Source organism: Sminthopsis crassicaudata, chromosome 3 (genome assembly GCF_048593235.1).
Source record: "Sminthopsis crassicaudata isolate SCR6 chromosome 3, ASM4859323v1, whole genome shotgun sequence".
Taxonomy (NCBI): Eukaryota; Metazoa; Chordata; class Mammalia; order Dasyuromorphia; family Dasyuridae; genus Sminthopsis; species Sminthopsis crassicaudata.
Window position 1 is genome coordinate 592,126,656 of NC_133619.1, and position 21,049 is coordinate 592,147,704.

The window sequence follows — 21,049 nt, forward strand, 5'->3', positions numbered from 1 at the left end:
CTCATATCTCTCCTCTCTTTCTTGGCCAAACTCCTTAAAGAAAGCTGTTTACACTCACTGCCTCCACTTCCACTACTCATTCTCTTCTGAACCTTTTAAAATTGGACTTGATATCTCATCATCCAACCAAAACTGCCTCTCTAAAATTATCACTTATCTTTTTAAACTGCAAATCTAATGAACTTTTCTCAATCTTCATCCTTCTTGACGTCTCTGTTGAATCTGACAGTAATGAAGACCACCTAAGTATACTGTCCTCTAGATTTTACTGTTCTCTCCTTATGTTGGATGTCCTAATATGTTCAACACAGCATTTATTATCTTTCCTTAAAAACGCTCTCAACTTCCCAACTTTTCTATTACTGTTAATGGTATCACCATTCTCTTAGTCATCTAGGCTCAGAATGTCAGTATCATTTTCTATTTCTCCTTCAAACCTATTCCAATCTGATGTAGTTTTATTGTTTCTACTTTCATAACATTTAAATGGTGCAATGGATAGAGTGCAAGGCCTAGAGTCAGGAAAACTAATTTTCATGAGTTTCAAATTTGCCATCAGACACTTAGTAGCTGTGTGGCCCTGGGTAAGTAATTTAATCCTGTTTGCCTTGATTTTCTTATCTGTAAAATGACTGGAGAAGGAAAAGGCAAACCAACTTAGTATCTTTGCCAATAAAATCCCAATAGGATCAAAAAAAATTGATTGAAAAAGTGACTCAATAACAACAACATCTTTATAACATCTGAAAAGTGGTTCAGCTTTCTAGAGATCACCTAGCCTAAACCTCTTAGATATAGGTGATATAACAATTCTGGAGAAATTCAATGATCTGCCTAAGGTCATATAGGAAGTAACCAAGCCAGGATTGGAAGGAAGGAAGGAAGGAAGGAAGGAAGGAACTACAACCTCTAACACTTAAGCAAATCACTTAACCTTTGTTGATCTCAGTTTCCTCATCTGTAAAATGGGGGAAATAATTGTGAAGATCAAATGAGATATATGTAAAGTGTTTTGCAAACCTTAAAGATTATAGGAATTCTTGCTTCTATTTTTATTACTATTATTATTGCAGATGAAGAAACTTAACCTCAGAGAAGAGGAATGACCTGCCCAGTTAAAAATCCTAGAGTTGTGACTATTCATCTCTAGTTTCTGATGTAATGTATCCCCTGCCTAGTTCTTTCCAAATTTTACTCAAGTCATCAAAAACAGAGCAACCCAGAACAAGAACTCAAGTGGCTCAGGAACATTCACTCATATGTATAGTGGATATGGGACAGGTTTGGGACAGGTTTGTGATTATACCCATCAGACTAACCACTTTCCATTTTTATTATCTTAATTTTAAACATAAACTATTGGAGGAAATCCAATGGGGGAGGAGTCAACTCTTCATTTCACAATTAACATCTCATTTCAAGAGATCCATCAGCTCAAATTAAGGTCAATGACCTTAATCTTCTATCAGATACAGTTCTTGATTTGTCATATTAGTTGGAAAATTCCAAACTATAAAATGTATGGGTTAACCCCATATTTGCATTATTGCAGCCATTACCACATTTAGATTTGTCATTTAATCTCCATGACCTTTGTCTTACCATTGATATTGACGAAAGCAAGTCCAGGGCTCTGCGCACTGAGGAGGCATCTTAAACATCCCCCCTTTATTTAAAAAATGAAAAGATAGACAAGGAAAGTGTGGATCGGTGAGACATTTTGCCACCGATTAACTAAAATTAACCCCAGAGCAGGGAAAAGCAGAAAAGTCACAGGAATCTAATTTTAATCATAAAGGTTGGATGAAATCCCATTTGAAATATGTCTTTTCCTTTGTGTTGGGGGAAAATCACCATTTCTAACAAAGAAAGAAATGGAAAATTTCATCTTAGCAAACAAAATACTCCTTGTATCTGACATAAACCTCCTATCAGGATTTAGACTCAAATTCAAGCCCCTTAAGACATCAGAGGGGGCAGGGTCAGGACCCACAAACCACGAGGCCCTGTCACCACACAACTCATCTCCATAATGAACAATTCATGCATTACCCATACAGCTGCACTGAGATTCTGAACAGTTCCCAGTCTTCTCTTTTCTTGGCCTCACATCAAGTCAGTTTCCTTCTCTATGCTTCAGGTACCTCATCAGTAAGATGAGGGAGTTTCACTAAACTGTGTCTAAATTCCCTTTCAGTTCTGAAAGTCTTTGATTTTTTTGTTTCTTTTCAGTACCAAACTTCAAGGTTAAGAAATTCAGATATTATCTAATCACCTTCACTGTCTGCTTTGTGAAATTTGATGCTTCATGGGATCATCAGTCCAACATCTAGAGCTGAAAAGTGGTTCCAGAGGTCACCTAGCCTAAACCCCTTAGATTGTAGATGATGAAACAGTCTAGAGAAATTCAGTTATCTGCCTAAGGTCACATAGGAAGTGGCCAAGCCAGGATTGGAACCCAAGCACTCTGACCTCACATTCAATGTTCTTTCCATCTCACTACATTGTCTTCAGTTCTTTTCTCCTCTCCAATTCTCAAATACAACTTTTCAAACTACTTCCCAAGCCCTGGTGATGACCTAGAGTGATACTACAATCCAATCCAGTTTTTTTTGTTGGTCATTCCAAACTAGATGTCCCAGAAGCATTTCAAGTTCAATATGTCTAAAACTGAATTCATTCTATTTCACCCCAAATCCTCCTCTCTACCAAACTTCTCTATTGAGGGCACCATCATTCTTTCAACCAACCAAGTTCATGATCTCAGAATTGTCCTTGATTCCTCACTCTCCTTCAACCTGGTCATTTGTCTTATCTTTTAATCCTCTCTCTATAAGATCTCAACTGCTCCCTACTCACATAGCCATAACCTTAATTCACGTCTTCATCACTTCTCAGGACAATTCCAACTTGATCTCCTACCTCAAGTCTCTCCCCACTCTCACCCAGCCTCCACATAGTTACCAAAGTAATTTTCATTAAGTCACTCCCTTTCTCAATTACCTCCAGTACTTTCCTTTTGTCTTTAGGATAAAATATAAACTCCTCTTTTTGGTTTCTAAAGCCTTTTATATTTTTCCTCAATTTATGTTTCCAAATTCATTGTACAATATTCTCCTTCCCAAACTCTATAATCCAGCAAAACTGACCTCTTTGTTTTTCATACATTATACTCTATCTTCCATCTCCATGCCTTTGTCCTGGTTACCCATCATGCCTAGAATACATCATCTATGTTGCAGAGGTTGTAATTTCCTTGAAGATAAAGTTCAATTAATATTTTTTTAAAATGCTATTTTTTGTTATTCTGAACTTGGCAAACATTAATAAGCATAAACATTTTCACATACAAAGAAAAATAGAAAGTGTATTGAACATAGAACACCCAATCTCTATTATGTACAGCATTTTTAAAAAATGCTACTCTGCTTATATGTGTCTCTCCGAATTTAGTTGTATTCTCTTCTTTTTGTATTTGTTTAATTCCTTCAATGGCCATCTTTTGTTTTCTTTTCTTCATCTTCATCTTCATATCTAGGTATCTTAGTACCTTGGTATAGCTGAGAAGAATTACTCTCATGATAAGGCAGAACAATAGGTGGTTAGGGCCTAGAGATTGTTCTCTCATGTGAAAATTAAGTGAGATTCATGTGCAAAACTGTTGTAGCAGCTCTTTTTTTATAGTAACAAGGAATTGGAAATTGAGTGGGTGTCCATCAGTTGGGGAATGACTAAGTTATGGTATATAAATGTAATGGAATACTATCATGCTATAAGAAATGATGAACGGGCTGATTTCAGGAAAATCTGGAAAGACTTAACATGAATTTTTACTGAGTGAAAAGAGCAGAACCAGGAGAACATTGTACACAGTAACAGCAATATTATGTGATGATCAACTGTTTAGACTTAGCTCTTCTCAGCAACGTAGTGAGATAATTTCAATAGACTTGTAATGGAAAATGCCATTTGCATCCAGAGAGACAATCAATATGGATTAAAGCATAGTATTTTCACCTTTTTGTTTGTTTGTTTGCTTGCTTTTTTCCCTTTCAGTATGATTTTTCTTGTGTAATATGACAGTTATGGAAATGTGTTTTAAAGTATTGTACATGAAAAACCTGTATCAGATTGCTTGATGTCTTAGGGAGGGAGAAGGGAAGAGAAGGAAGAAAATATTGAAACACATAATCTTACAAAAATGAATGTTGAAAACTATCTTTACATATTTTTAGAAAAATAGAATACTATTGAGAAAAAGAAAAGAAAATTAAGTCATTTAAGAGAAGAGCAATCTTCTGTTGGTACTGCTGTATTGGGAACATTGGCAAGCTCATTGAAGTGATATGATAGAAACAGGATAGTCCAAGGAAAAGACCCAATTTTGAATCCCACTAAAGCCACTTAGTAGCTGGATCATTTTAGACAATTCTCTTTCCTTTCTTTGGGCTTTTCTTTATTAGTAAAATAGGAGGGAAAAAGAAGGTTTTGGATTGGATGACTTCCAAAAGCTCTTTGGGTCCTGAATTTGTATACAAGGGCCTCATTAATGTATATCTTCCATCTGTCCCTTCCATTGTATTCTCACTGCTTTCACTACGATAAAAACTTTCATTGTCACCTCCCTGGACTGTTGCAATAACTTCCTAACAGGTATTTGTGCCTCCATTCTCTCCATGCCATCCATCAATCCAATATTTCTCATCCAGGGATTATTCATGTCGCTCCATTTCAACCCCTGTAATGAATCTGTTTCCTACTGAGTAAAGTTTACTGAATTGAACAGGACCTCAGGGTCCTTCTAGTCTCATCCAAGTAGAAATTCCTTCTACAATGATTTCATACCTTGAATATGACTTTCAAGACCTTTGACACACTAATGCCATCCTACCTTTCAAATCTTTGCTGAAATTTATTCTCTTTCATGCATTCTATGCTATAACCAACTAGACTCCCCTCTCCAGCCCATACTTTGCCTCAATTCCTGTCACCTTCCCATTCTCTAACCTCTCTGTCTTAATTCAGATTGTTTCCCTATTCTGGAATATTTTCTTCTTCCTCTTCATCTACTGAATTTCTACCCACTCCTTAAAATCCAACTCATATACCAATTCCTACTATTTTAATCCCTTAAATTGTTACACTTAAACTATCTTCCCTTCACCCTTCGATTTCACATGGCACTTTTGCCTCTGAAATGCACTGATCAGGTATCATTCTGTGCTAGAGTGATCTTGCTGGTAGCTTACCTCCTATTAGACTAGAAGCTTTATGAGTACAGGTATTAGGTGCTATTTAAACTTTATCTCTCTACCAATGCCCAATGCAGTGTTCAACACACATGTGCTGTAAATGAATACTTATTGAACTGAATTGTTCTGAGAAGGCAAACTAAGAGAAATCAGATGTTTTAAGGATAATTTTTAGCTCAATGTAAGAAGTCCCTGAATAATCAGAGTTGCCTAATAGTGTAATAGACTACCTTGATGAAAAGGAGATTCTCTATCATTATCAAAGGTTGGATGATTATTGTTGGAAATTTTATAAAGGAGATTCCTATTCGAGCATGAGTTGGACCAGAAAAGGGAGGGAATAGGCATTTATTAAGTGCTTACAATGGGTCAGTCACTGTGCTAAGCACTTTATAAATATTGTTTCATTTAAGCCTCATATCAATCCTTCAAAGTAGGTGCTATTATCATTCCCATTTTATAGTTGAGAAAACTGAGGTAAATAAAAGTTAAATGATTCATCGGGGATTATGCAGCAAGTATCTGGGGTCAGCATTCTAACCACTGCACCACCCAGGTGCCTCTAATGACACAGTAAAGGGAAAATGGTATGTTGGATCTGGAGTCCAAGGTTCTGAAATCAAACTTCATCTATGTCAATCACACCTTCATGTCTTTAGGCAAGTCATTTAACCTCTCTGAACCTCAGTTTCTTCTTCTGTAAAAATGAAATAGAATCAGATAATGTCTAAGGACTTTTAGCTTTAAGATTAAATGATGTCCTTCTACTTCTCACATTTTGTGATTCTATCCTTTGTGTGTTGTTCTTCTACCCACACTCTTCGTCTCTATCCCATTTCTGTCCTTGAACTTGATTTTTCTTTATTTTTTTATATTCCCCCAATTATGATTCATTATCCTACTTCTCTTATACCTATGACAGTTTGCTTGAAAAGTAATAATGTCTCAAGATATTATATTAACTGCAACTCCAAAAGATATTCATTGAGTTTTTGTAAGGAAACCATGATGTCTCATTGTTTAAAAACTATACTGTTCTAATATGTTTAAAATGGTCAGAGAAAAACAAAAGGTTTGCCCCTTTGAGGAAAATTCTGGCAAGGAAAAGCTTTTAGAGAAACTTCTGGAAAGGCCACTTTGATAGAGAAAGCCAATTTAGTTGGAACTGGGCATTCACAGGAAGGGACACATCCAAAGAGTGGGTGATATGGTTGGCAAGAGAACTCCACTATTTGGAAAAAAGACAATCATAGGAGGAGGTGACATTTGGAAACATGGCACATGCTTTCCAAGATTTGGAGGAATCTCATCTCTCTTGGCTTATGGAAGTCTTTTATTTTACTTTTGCAATTTTCTTAGAATGGAATAAAGAATATCCCATACATATAATATGCTTTGTTACCCTGAGTGTTTGTACAGAATCTAAAGACGCTTTTGCTAGGTCTCTGTGGAGAACTAGACATGAGCTATATTACAATTATATGTGGAGATTTCCAAGAAGTGATTATGGGTTAGGACACCTTGAACCAAAAAAGAATGTGATTTGGGGAGTTTTACTATAAGAATTATACTCAGGGCATACAAGTTCAGACTTGGGTCTTTAGGCCATATGGCATAGGGAATTAATATCTGTGCTGTTGTTTTTTGTAATATTCATTAAAGTTCTATTATTCCAATGTCTCATCTTAGCATGGTGATATTGACTTAGTGATGTTGACTTCTCAAAAACTGTAACCCAAGCTCTAATAGGTCCTATCAAATTGAAAAGTTATATACTGAATTTATTTATGAGATTTAAATTTTTCCCACCCATGTTCACTGAATCTCTCAAGAAGGAGGGGGCTACAAGGGAAGGATAGGCAGATCTGTGGAGTTCAGGTTAAGAATTCTTGGGTTAGACAGTCATCTTTCTAAATGCAGAGGGTTGGAGTACATATCTTCTCAAAGCCCTTACCAGGTTCATGAGTCTATAAGTTTCTGTCTCCAAGGCTTTAGTCAATTGATAAAATCTCTGGCCAGACTCTAAGCCCCTTTAGCCACAACTGCCCTTAATAATGAATTTTATTGGAGTACAACCTACTGTCTTGATCATTAACAGTTGTTCTTAAGACTGAATTGAGAATTATTTAGTGTATTTATTAATTACTATAGCTCAAGAAGGAAATACTTTGAGCAGTGAGCTCAACTGTTGTACCCCCCACTGTTTCGATTAGTACTTCTATGCCTGGACTAGAAACATGAAAAAAGTCAATCCTCAGAGCCAAGACCAAATATCATTTCTCTTAACCTTACATAGTAGTAGAAAGACTGTAAAGAATTATTTGGGATTTCAATTAAAACAAAAGCATATTTTTCTATACTTGTATAAGAAGCAAAGTCTTGAACATCCATTTAATCTTGGAGCTGTGAGGGCTCTTAGAGATCATTAAGAGTTCAGTTCTGACATTTTACAGACAAGGACACAACTAAGAGGGGCAGAGTCTTAGAACTTAGAACTATAGAATATAGAACCGTCCGAAATGAAAGAACCATTAATTAATATATAGAGTAAAGAATGAAAAAACTGGAAGAGGCATGAAAATGCAAAGTGGTGATGAAATTCTAAACTGAAAGGGATCTCAGAGAACTCTAGAAGAATCCATATTTGAGCAAAAATTTGTTCAATACCATCCCCCACAAGCCTTTATTTGAAGACCTCTAGTGTGAAGGAGCCTATTTTTCCCCAAGACAATCCATTTCACTTTGGGATTGCCCTAAAAGTTTTTTTTCTTTATAGTGAGCCAAAATCTCCCTCTCTTCCACCTGTTCTTCCTAGTTCTGTTCTCTGGGGCCAAGTAGAATAAAACTGATTCCTGCCTTCCCTATGATATCTCTTCTCAAATATTTGTTTTTTTGTTATTATGCCTCACTCAAAATTTCTTTTCTTCAAACTGAATTTTCCCACTTCTTTCAGCAGTCCTCTCACAATCTTGGCTGCCCTCTTCTAGACATGGCTCCTGTTTATCAATGTTTTTTCTCAAATGTGGGTCCCAGAACTAAACCCTACCTGCCAGGTGTGGGTCATCATGACACAGTGGAGGAGCACTCATTTCTTTCACTCTATCTTAATGCAGTCTCAAATCTTACTAGCTTTTCTTTATTGCCATGTTATGCTGATGACTCATACTGAGTTTGTGAAATGAATGGATGAATGAAAAGCACTTTTTAAGTGCATACTATGTGTCAGGCATTAGACTAAATGCCAGGAATACAAAATTTTAGAAAAGAGTTGACCATAAGAGGAAGACAACATATATAGGAGAGTTGTGGCCAAGGAGAGTTTTTTTTTTTTCACCTGAAAAGTCATAGGAGTGGTGAGTAGACTTAAAAGGTAGTTAATTTACATATCTTTTACAAGGATCGTAGTGTTATTTTAATTACTGTTCTCCGAAAAGTAATGGTGGTGGTGGAGACAGAGAAGGAGAAGTAAGAAAACAAGAAGTCAGCCAATAAGTATTTATTAAGTGCCTATTAGATATCTTTTGCAGTAATAGATAGAGCACTGAGGTTGGAATCAGTAAGACATATCTTCATGGGTTCAAATTCAGCATCAGACACTTACCAACTGTGTTACCCTGGGCAAGTCTGTTCTCTGCCTCTGTTCTTCAGCTGTAAAATGAGCTGGAAAAGGAAATAGCAAAGTAATCTAGTATCTCTGCCAAGAAAATCCAACAAAGGGGATTGGAAAGTGTTGAACACAATTCAATAATAACAATAATAACTGTGTCAGATGGTGTGTTAAGTGCTGGGAGAGACTTGAGGCATGTCTACTACGTGTGCTAAGCTAAGCACTTTACAAAGATGGTCTCATTTGATCTTCACAACAATTGTGGGAGGCAGGTGCTCTTGTTATACCCATTTTAAATTTGAAGAAACTAAGGCAGAGGAAAGTTAAGTGAGTTGCCCTAAGTTACATAGGTATCATCTATAGCTAGATTTGAGCTCAAGGCTTTCTAATTTCATAACCAGCTCTCTTTCTGCCCACTGTACCACTTCCTTGGTTTGGCATGAGAAGAAGAATATAATCTTTGAGCCAGAATATACCTCATAAGACATCTAGTCCAACATCTAGTCAAAGATTGAATCTATTCTATATTCTCTAGACAAACCATCAGCCTCCAATGACCTCTGTAGGCAGTCCATCATGAGGTCAGATAGTCTAATGGCTATAGAGTTCTGTATATTGAAGGAAAATCTGCCCCTACCTTGTCACTTTCACCAATGTCCCCAATTCTTCTCTCCAAGGACAAACAGACAAATCTTCCTTCCATACAGCAGCCCTTCAAATATTTAAAAATGACTATTAAGTATCTTTAAAGCCTTCCCTTCTCAGGTTAAAAATCCACAGTTTAACCAATTCTCATATGGCATAGTCTACAGTCCCTTCATCATCCTAGATGCCTTCCCTTAGTACAGTCCAGCTTCTCATTGTCCCTTCTAAAATGTGGGTTCCCCAGAATTAAATCCAGTGTTGCAGATGTGATCTGAACAGGGGAAGAATATCAGAATATCACTACTCCCCCTGCTTTCTTTTTGACTCTCTGACTTTACTGTGTTTATATATATATACATATAAATAAGAGAACACTGAATTTAAGGGCAGTCAGGGAGCTTCTAATGAGCTGACTAGAAGACAAATGAGAACAAACAATCAGGGGAATGGGGGCTGATCTAATTCTGGGAGGGTCATTAGAATGACGAGGAAAGAGCCTCAGGCTTTAAAGTCAAGTCACATTTCAACCATGGTTATGTAGAGATGCGGGGCAGAGACATAAGGGCCTAGGAAAGGATGGAAGAAATGCTGTACCATTTAGGTCAGGATTATCATCTTGTTGAGCTTCCAAACCCACTTAATAACACAGGGCACAGACAGCATGAGGACCTTTGAAAATTTGCCCACAGAAAATTTCAGAAGGAGAATGAAAAGACAGGAAAGAAGATAGCACAACTTGGGAAATCAGGGCAGTGAACCCCCCCCTTACCCTGTAGGAAGTCCTCATAGACCAAAGAAGACTCAGAGAATGCTGGGACTTGAGTCTGCAAGAATATTATATTATCTGAATAATTTGCCCCCATTGCATAAGATATGGTCTCTAGTCCAACCACCATCCTGGTCAACCTTCTTTTAAAGACCCACTCCAACTGTCCATACCCATGTCTTCATACAAAATTACCACTTTAAAAACCAGGATTACCTAAGGTAGATATATGCCTCTGTCTACAATGTAGAGAACTATAGTCCACCCACTGCCTTCAGTGTGAACATTAAGTATAGCTACTTCATTTATGTCTGTGAAGAAAAAACAAAGACATCCCTGTATAAAATACAGGCACATATACAAGATAATCCATTGCCCCATAGTCTACAGTGTAAACAAAAGTACAATAGTTTTTCTGCTCAAAGTGTAGAAAGAAGTAAAACTCCTATTTCCATAATACTATATGGTTAACATATCACAATAAGAAGATGAGTTGGAAATATCAGTATTCTTATCTCCATTTTACAGAACAGACACTTTAATGTAGTAAAAAGGACAATGGATTTGATGCCAAACCATCCGGATCCCAATCCTAGCTCTACCATGATAGCTGTGCATTATAAAAGTCCTCATTTTCTCTCTCGATCTCAGTTTCCTCTTCTGCAAAATGAAGTGAATTAGACTAGACCAGGGGTCCTCAACCATTTTTAAATCATGGATCCCTTTGGCAGTCTGAAGAAACCTATGAGCCCCTTTTCAGAATTATCTTCTTAAGTCCTTAAAATAACATAGGATTACAAAGAAAACCAATTCTGTTGAAATAGTAAAATATAAAAGAAGTTTGCAGATCCCAGAATAAAAACAACTGGTATTACATGATCTCTGAGATCTCCTCCTTTCTGTGATTCTGTGAAATCATTTCTTAATTTAAGAATTTTATTAATAAAGAGAAAGAAACTGATGTCCAAGGATGGGAAGTGATTGGCCAAGATTCCATAGAGTCCAGGAACAGATAGTCTTCTTTTTTAACAATTAAAGCTCTTCATTCCATGGCCTCCATCCATAATTTCAGCTTTCTCACATTTTATTTCCTTCCTCAAACTCTTTAATCCAGAGATGATGGCTTCTTTGCATTTCCTTAAATAAGACATTCTATCTCCCTTTCTAGAGAAAAGAGGAGAGGGCTGGTAGCATGATGCAAAGGAAAGAACAGTGGCTCTGGACTCAGTTGTGGACTTAAATGATGCTTCTGGAACTATCCAAGGTATTCTAAGCAAATCACTTCATCTACCTCTGCATGTAAGATGAGGGTGTTAAAGTAAATAACCAAGAAGATCCCTTCCCTTTTTAAGTCTATGATCTAAGACATAGCTATCTCTATGCTTCACCAAATTTGTACCTTACATCTTCAAGAAGACATTAATAGCATTTTATGTATCTCTTTAAAATTTGCAAAGAACTTTACATAAATTATCTCACTTGTCCACAAAACAACCGTGAGGTAAGCCCTATTATTATCCTCATTTTAGTAATGAGGAAACAATCTGAAGTTGGTGAACCCACTACAACCCAAGACAGACCATTCCACTCCCAAAAAAAGCTCTAATGATGGGGAAATGAGGTTTTTAATTAAATAAAGCTAAATCTGCTTCTCTATAACTTACCTGGATTATTTCTAGGTTTGCCTTCTAAAGCCAAGTCTAATCTGCATTCTACTTGAAGAGAGCAGACATATCTTACCCCATTTGCTTCTTCTCTTCCCCCTTCCCTTCATGTCCTCCCTTTTGAATCTCTAGTCTCTCTATGATTAATAGAGCTAGAGAGCTGACATCTTCCCTATTTCCCAACCTCCCTCCCCTTTGGGAGACATTCCAAAGAACAAGAAGAACACTGATTTTCTCCAATTTAAGCTCTACCACTCACTAGTCTTCTCATTTCCCTGAACTTTAGTTTCCTCTTCTATAAAATGGGGATAACAGTCTTTACCATTTCTATTTCACAATGGTATTGTGAAGAAAATAGCTTATGTGCTGGATAGATGAAAGATCTGTGATCTATCATTAGTGTGGGCTCCTCTTGAACTTAGTAATTAAGACAAAAAAAATTAAGTGGCTTCCCCATGGTCACACAGCTAGGATCAATCAACATCAATAAGCAATTATTAAACTCCTACTATGTACTAGGCTTCATGAAAGGTACAAAAAATACAAATATAAATGAATCCCTACTCTCATGGAGTTTATATTCTAATGAACATGAGTTGGGGGAAAAAGGTTTTGAACCAAGAGCTTTCAATCTCAAGTCTAAACCTATTCACTTGGCCACATTGCTTCTTTTTGAACCTTCTACTACAATAGAAATAGCATCTGTTACCATGAGCTCTCAACTGGGCCACTGGAATTGTGCCATATTGTTTCTGAGGAAACCTCAATGAAAAATACTATTCCAAGCAATTAGACAAACACAAATAAATTGGCCCCAAATCACAGCTCCCTTAAGCTCTGGGGCTTATTCCTGAAGCACACTCGAGCTTGCAGCCTTGTCCATCTCAATCAATGTAACTCTGATGAGAACATTACCAACAAGGCTGCTGCTGCTTTATGCTTGAGTTACTGAATATTGCTCAATTGGTAACAAGATAATTAGTGAAGGAGGAAGCTAGAAGGGAGCAGAGGCAGTCCCAGCATTCTTTCTGAGAAAATAAGATTTCCAAGGAACTGTTACCCACAGGATGACCTGTGGACAGAAGGGATAAGGTGAAATAAATATGGTGGCCCTTTGGGCATAATAAATCATGAAGGGCCTGCTTAAGTAAACAATGGGTAAAACTGGCCTGATTTTAAAGAGATGATTTTCTAGGGCAGGAAAAAGGCTGTAGAAGGGATCACTGAATTAAGAATTTAAAAGGAATTTAGAGATAACTACTCCCAGCCCCTTTAGGTTAATTCAATCCAGTTCAATCTACAAGCCTTTACTGAGTGCCTTCTAGGTTCTAGGTCCTGGCAGTGCACAAATTTTCCAATGGATCTTGGATCTCATCAATTTGGAAGTTCTCTCTGACAACTTTGAATTTCTACCTGTTATCCATCATCCTTGCCATGCAATAACATCAATTTCTTCCAATAGCTTGCACATAGGGAGGCTATCCAAGTCTTCCAGAAGTCTTCCTCAATTTTCCCTGATATGGCAAAGATACCAGTGGGACATTCCATATGGACACCTATCATCCCTCACCCTTGTTAAGTTCTCTTCTTTTTATCCATTTTCCTAATGTCATTTACCCCTTTTCCTCTTCCAGTTCCTCATTGGTTCTATGTAGCAATCTAACTCTCTATTGCCCCCATATGATATTCATTTTGAATTTTCTCTTAATGTTCATTTTTAATTCTTCAAAGATTTCTGTATTCCAGGTTTCACATAACAACACCATCTTTGATGATGCAGATAAAAACAAAATAATCAATGCCCTCAAAAGATTTCAAGTCTTCTTATCCTTGGCCCTGAGTTTTTGTTAAATCAGTCAAGGCTACCATTTGATTTCTTGGCTCCTATTGTCCCACTGATGGCTCCTATTGTGCTTCCAGTACTACAAACCTCCCAAATATTTTTCACATTAATTAATTTCTAGGCACATCTCCTCATCCTGCACTTGTAAAGATGAACTTTTAAAATTAGGATTTAGGACTTTATATTTGTTCCTATTTTTTTAATCTTGTCCTACTTGGATCATTATTCCAGTTTGTCACAATCCTTTTAACTCCTCACTTTCTTATCTAGTATGTTTAGAAGTCCCTCCCAGCTTCTAGTCCTCCACTAATCTGATAAACATGAAATAAGCACATTGGTTCTCACAGAGAATTTGTCATTTGGACCACTCTCCATAACCTATAGGCTGCCTTTCACATCCTCAAATCATGAACAAGGGGAAGTCCCATTTCTTCAGCTATCTATTGAAAAAAAATAGCACAAGGAGGCCAGACTCTTCCCTTTACATGCCTCAGTTTTTCCAACTATAAAATAGACCATATCAGTAGTGTCAAATTTAAATAGAAACAGATCACTGCTAGCTTCATATTGACTGAGAAAACCATAAATCGCCATTGTCTCTGTTTTACTGTATTTTATTTCATTAAACACTTCCCAATTACATTTTAATTGGGTCCAGGCTGCTTTAGAGAGTTTTGCCAGCAGTAAGTGTGAAATCTCTGAATAAAACCTTTATAACTCAGAATTCCTTTGACAGGTGGTCTTGAAAGAGCTGCTGCAACCAAAAATAATACATGCTTTTGGAGTCCTCCAGGCTTCTAGGGATGAGATTTAATGAATTTCAGGTTGTCCTTAGATAAGAGTTCTATGACAAACCTTCCACTGAAAAGTACTTGACTTAAGCCTTAATCATGGGATCATAGCTTTGGAATAGGAAAGGACAATAGAGACCATCAGCTCCAACTCACTCATTTTACAGATGAGGAAATTGAGGCACAAAGCTATTAAGTGACATAACCAAACGTTACAAGGTCATTAAACCTTAGAGGTAGGATTTGAATCTAGAAATTTCTGACTCTCTCTAGAAGCAAAGTATTACAAATAATAATTTCTATATTCAGACCAGTGACATGGACCCAGTGATGCCGGATGTCTCCCTAATCTCCCAAACACACGCACACACACCCCACTATACCCATTTAATCATGTTCTGTCAGTGATAATTCTTACCCATGTAACTTTGGGCCTCAGTTTCCCCATCTGTAAAATGAAGGGAGTGCACTAGTTGACTTCTGAGGTTTCTGCTGCCTACAGAGCCATAACCCTTGGATCTTATGAAGGGTCCAAAGTGATACTAGAACAACACTGCCCACCCTTTGTCTGTCATTTAACAATCCATAAGCTTTCTGGCTCATAGGAAAGTCTCATCCTTTAACTCCATTGTTCATCATTTTTTCATTGTATCTGACTCTCTATGATACCATTTGGGATTTTCTTGGCAAAGACACTGGAGTGGTTTTTCTATTTTCTTCCCCAGCTCATTTGACATATGGGGAAACTGAGGCAAGCAACCCAGGGTCACATATCTAGTAAGTTTCTGAGATCCAATTTGAACTCAGATCCTCCTGATTCCAAGCCTACTATTCTATCCACTGCTCCATCTGGATGTCCCAGAACCTTAGTTAGAAGTGATACATTCAATGATTCTAGAACCTGAATCCCCTGATTCCTGAGCTAAAGCTTTTCCACCAGACTCTGCTGCCCCTGTGCTGTTCCAGACTGCCCTCTTCTTCCTTGATTCTCTGAATAGTTAGGGAATATAATAGTACCTCAGCATCATAAGGAAGCTTGAATGTTCTTTACAGCACTCCCTAATCTGATTCCTAGGATCATAGATTTTGAGCTGAGAGGTCCCTTAGAGGCTTCAAAATCCATTCTTCTCATTTTAGCCAAAAAGGAACTGTAACACAGAGAGAATAAATGATTTGCCCAGTCTCACAGCTAGTAAATATCTTAGGGGGCATTTGAACCAAAAGCTTCCTATCTCCAAGACCCAGCCCATTATTCAGAGCCTCATACTGTCTCTCAAAGGCATATCCTCTATAACATTCCCTAATCACAATATCAGCCATGTGGCCCTGGGCAAGTAACTTGCCCTCTCTAGCCTCGGTTTTCTCCTCTGAGAAATGGGTTCTAGTAATTCTAGCCTTGCTTCCCTTGATGGACATTATAGGAATCAAGCTAGAGAATGTGTGTAAAGCACTGAGTCTGGAATCAGGGAGACCTGAGTTCAAATTCAATCTCGGACATTAGCTAAGTGATTCTGGCAAGTCACTTAACCTCAGCCTGCCTCAATTTACCAACAAAAAAAAAATGGAGATAATGAAAATACTTATCTCCCAGAGTTGTTGTGAGGATCAAATGAGATAATATTTGTAAAGCACTTAGCACCATGCCTGGAACACAGCAGGCTTTTAATAAATCTTGTTCCCTTGTTCCTCCTTAAGTCTTTCTACCACTGGTGATGATAGAACTTTACAAAAACAGGCACCATTACAATATAAAGAAGTTCCCCCGATGCCCATCAATTGAAGAATGATTGAATAAGTTGTTGTATATGAATGTAATGGAATATTATTGTTTATAAAACAAATAATGAGCAGGTGGATTTCAGAAAAACCTGGAAAGATTTACATGAACTGATGCTGAGTGAAGTGAGCAGAACCAGGAGAAAGTTGAACAAAGTAATAGCAACAGTATATGATGATCAACTATAATAGACTTAGCTCTTCTCAACAATCCAATGATCCAAGACATTTCTAAAAGATTTGATAGAAAATGCAATCCAGAGAAAGAACTATGCATTCTGAATTCCAGATCAAAGCATACTATTTTCACTTTTTTTTTCTTTCTATCAGTTTTTCTCTTTTGTTCCAATTCTTCTTTTACCACAAGACTAATGTGAAGTCTTCCTTTCTTTTTTCCACATACAATATCATACCCTTATCTGAGGGTGCTTTGCCTAAAAAAGTATGTATTTTTTGATCACCGAAAAAAAAATCAGTGAGTAGAAACCTCCCAAGATATTTTGGGGTTTACCAGCTAGATTTCTTTCTTAAGAACCATGCCTTAAAACCCAAATCATTCTGGGTCTCTTTGACTGGCTCTTCCCTCACTTAAATCCCATTCACTTGCATACTATTGTATCACCTCCCTAAAGTCATGGTCCTCTTGGAGAATAAAAGACAAACAACAGTGAGAAAATAATTTTAATATGATTGTACATATATAAACTATATCAAATTATTTGCCATCTTGGGGAAGGAGATGGGGAGGGAAGGAGGGAGAACAAATTTTGAATTAAAATCCTATAAAAGTAAATGTTGAAAACTATATGTAATTGGAAAAAATTTTAATCCTATTAAGTGAGGGGGATAAAAATTCCCCCCAAAATAGAATCATAGAATGACAAGAGAATACTTTGACCTCATTCAGGTCAAATCCTTGATTTTCCAGATGAGGAAACTGAAACAGAGATTAAAAAAAAGATTTGACCAAGCTCATAAAGCAAGGAAATGGAAGATTCAGGAAAATGGGTCTTCTCACTCCAAGTCCCTACTTCTCAGTATGGGAATGGAAAATGGCAGGGAGAACCCAAAAGACCCCTGAGAGGGGACAGAAAGCATGACTCAAGGTCAGGCAATGAGCTAACGGCAGATCTCAGCCTCAGGTCTATATTGACCCACAGCCCTATCTCTAGACATCTTACAATGACATAGATTCATAGCCTTTTATAAGTCCATTAACATATAAAGCAGGACTTTGTCCTATCCCATCACCAGGGGTTCTACAGTATCTTAGATTACCAGTTGTAGTTGATGTCATCCTGGTTAAAATATATTTGGCTGGGCTAGTGAGCTTTTCCCAGCAGGTATGCTCTTCCCTGCGAGTAAATTAGGCTCTCCTGAAGACTACATTAATGCTTTCATTCCATAAAAGTATCACTGAGGGCTCAACTACAGCTTTTGTGACCCATCGACACAACAGAGGGCTGGAGACCACATAGATATTTTTTGAATGAATGAGTGACTGAGCAAATAAATGAATGAGTAAATGAATGAATTAGTTAATTTAAAAGTGAATTGAAGCAAAATATAATTGAAATAACACTGTCCTAAGATCAGTCTTCCATCAGACCAGTCTCCGAATCTCAATTTTGTTATTTACCATCTAAGTGATGTTGGAAAATTTGTCTTTCTCTGAGATTCATAGGACCATAGAATTGGCATGAAGGGAACTTCAGAGACCATCTAGGTTAACTTTCTCATTTTACAGATAAGGAAACTGAGGCATGAGAATGTTGCATGATTTGACCAAATATAATGAGCACCAGACAGGGGATATGAGTCCAGCTTCTCTGACCTTAGCATTGTCCAAACCAACTCTGGGGGGCTCCATAGGTCTAAGAAGCTATGGCCAGGGACTTTTTAAATCAAATTTCTTGGTTAAATGGATTACTACAACATAACATGACCCTTGAAATAAATTCTATAAGCGATAAAATGCCTATCAGCGCACTGCACACACCCCACATCTATAATTAGGTCAGAAGGCACAAATGATTGCTCATCCCATTGAGCCTATCAGATCCAGGAAAACCAGGCTGGAGTAGAGCCTGAGCCTGAATTATTATGAAATTATCATTTGGGATTATTAACGTGCCTGTGGAATGCTATAGCTCACAAGTGTACAGATCACAGAAAATGTATAGCTTACTAAATACCTTCATTTTACAGAGGAAGAAACTGGACAGAGAGAAGTGAGTGAACAAGCAAATAAGCAAAACTAAGATTTGAACCATTGAGATTCATTAATGGTAAAGTCAGTGCTCCTACCACTGAAATACCCTATCTCATCCAGGGAATCCAGATACATATAAGCATCAACTAACTGGTATTGGATAAGTCACCTCATTATTCTGAAAACCTCAGCTTTTTGTATTTGATTCCTATGTAAGCTCTTTAAGGACAGGGATAGTGTAGACTCTTTTTGTATCACCAGCACTGTGTCTAATGCATAATAGGCATTTAATACATGTTTATTAATTGATTGATAGATAATGGATGGGAAAGTCCTTTTTCACTTAGAAGGCTCAGAAGAGGCATGACATTATTTTCCTATTTTTCTATGTTTATTAATATCTCTGATTTTTAGAACACTCTCTTTTCCCAACATATCCCTCTCTTCCATCTCCAGAGAATCCTCTTTTTTTGCCCAGGAATAAAAGAAGAATGAAAGGGAAAAACAATTCAGCAAAACTAATCAACACAGTGCCCAAGCCTGTCGCTATCTTCATTTTCCATCCATATGGTCTTCCCCACTCTGCAAATAAGGAAAAGCTCTTCTTTAGTGCTAAGTTTAGCTCTGACAATTTACCAAAATTATGTATCATTTTTTGTTATTCTTCTTTCCATTTATTTACATTGATGGTATAATAATTGTATATAGTGTTTTTCTAAATCTGCTCACTTCCCTTTGCTTTAGTCCATGTAAGTCTTCCTTTGCTTCTCTGAATTCATTATATTCATCATTTCTTAAAGTATGAGAGTTGTTGTTCTTTAAAAAAAAAAAAAAGGCAAAAGAAATTTATGCAAAGAATACTAAAGGAGAAAGGAAAGAATCTTTTCCTCAATTTGGAAACTAAGTCAAGTCACTCTCAGAGAAGAGGAGAGAAGAGAAAAGGAGAGAAGAGGACAGGAAAAGAAAGAACAGGACAGGACAGTACAGGAGAGGACAGAGTTTAGGAGAAGAAAGGAGAGAAGAGGACAGAAGAAGACAGAACTGGACAGGGGAGGAAACCCACAGGCTAATGATGGGGCAGAAAGGTATTTCCCAGAGGGCTAAAAATGGTTTCATTTTTGTCTTTCTTTCTTTCTCTAGACTCTATATAGTGCCTAGAAAACAGCAGATATTTAATAAATATTTATTGAATAATGAAGCCAGGAGGAGTCTTCTCTAACAGCCTTGAGGCACTAAAGCACGGTAGAAAGAACACTGTGCTAGAATCTGGATTCTGGTCCTAAATCTGCTATTTACTATGCAACCCTAAACGAATTCCTTCCTCTCTTCTTTGGGTCACCCATAAAACAAAGGAATCAGAACAGATCACCCACTAAATCCCCTCCGATTCAGAGCCCTCTGAAACAGATCAGAGATAAAGTGATTGGAACTTAACTGGTCATTGAATCTAAACCACTAAATCCAATTCTATAAATGAGAAAACATACAAGTAACCAACTGGCAAGGCCAGGAATCAAAATCAGTTTTTCTTGGCACTATATAGAGTCTTGATTTCAGGACATTCTGCCTTATAATATGATGCTTTCTTTCAACAACCTCAGATAGGAAACGGTCAGACTTCCAGCCAAACCAGAACACCCTCTAATGTTTCTCTCTCTTCTTTAACAGCATTTTGAACCCAGATTTTCTCAGTCAGCTTCTAGGATCCCTTCCATAACACCCAACAAGCCTCTATGCACTTCATAATACTAGCATCTCATCAAGCCTCAATTCCAAAGTCGTCTTCCTAAGCATGACTGGAATTGGATGCTTATCTATCCTATAATGTCTTCAAGGAAAACATTCCCATACGACATCCTGGCAAACCCAAATTATGATTAATCTTGATGCTCTCTACCTTCTCTCAGCAACACTCCCGATTGGAGACATTCCATGCAGGAAGATGAAAAAACAGTTATTGAAATGACTAAGCGCCTTTTGTCTGTGTTAATGTTTGCATTGATTTGAGATGCGAATTCACTCAAACCCTCTAGGAACACAAGGGCAGGACGAAGTTTGCCATGAAATGAAATGAACATGCAGGCTTCATCCCCTGAAGTGGATTGAATGGAGGCGGGGGAGAGGAAAAGTTTAATCTTGAAACCTTTAAAATATATTCACATAAAACCCAAATCGGCTGTACTTAGAGGAGGCAGGGCTCACATATCACTGAGTATTTGAGCCAGTGACAGGAAAGAAACTCTTTACTTGTCAAATGCGGGAGCTGGGGGAGTGAAAAGGAAGGAGCCCAGCAAGGTTTGAGATGTGTGTGACCTCTAAGGAGGCCCAACAGTTTGAAGGGAAAATTAAGATTGCTTTCTAAAAGTATTTGTACCCTGGAAACAGTGAAGAGCCTTCACACTTCCTACACTGCTGTAAACGGGCAGGAGAGCCTCCTGGCACTTTCTCCGAGGGCCCATCCATCAAAACTAACTTCCCTCCATCCCCCATCCT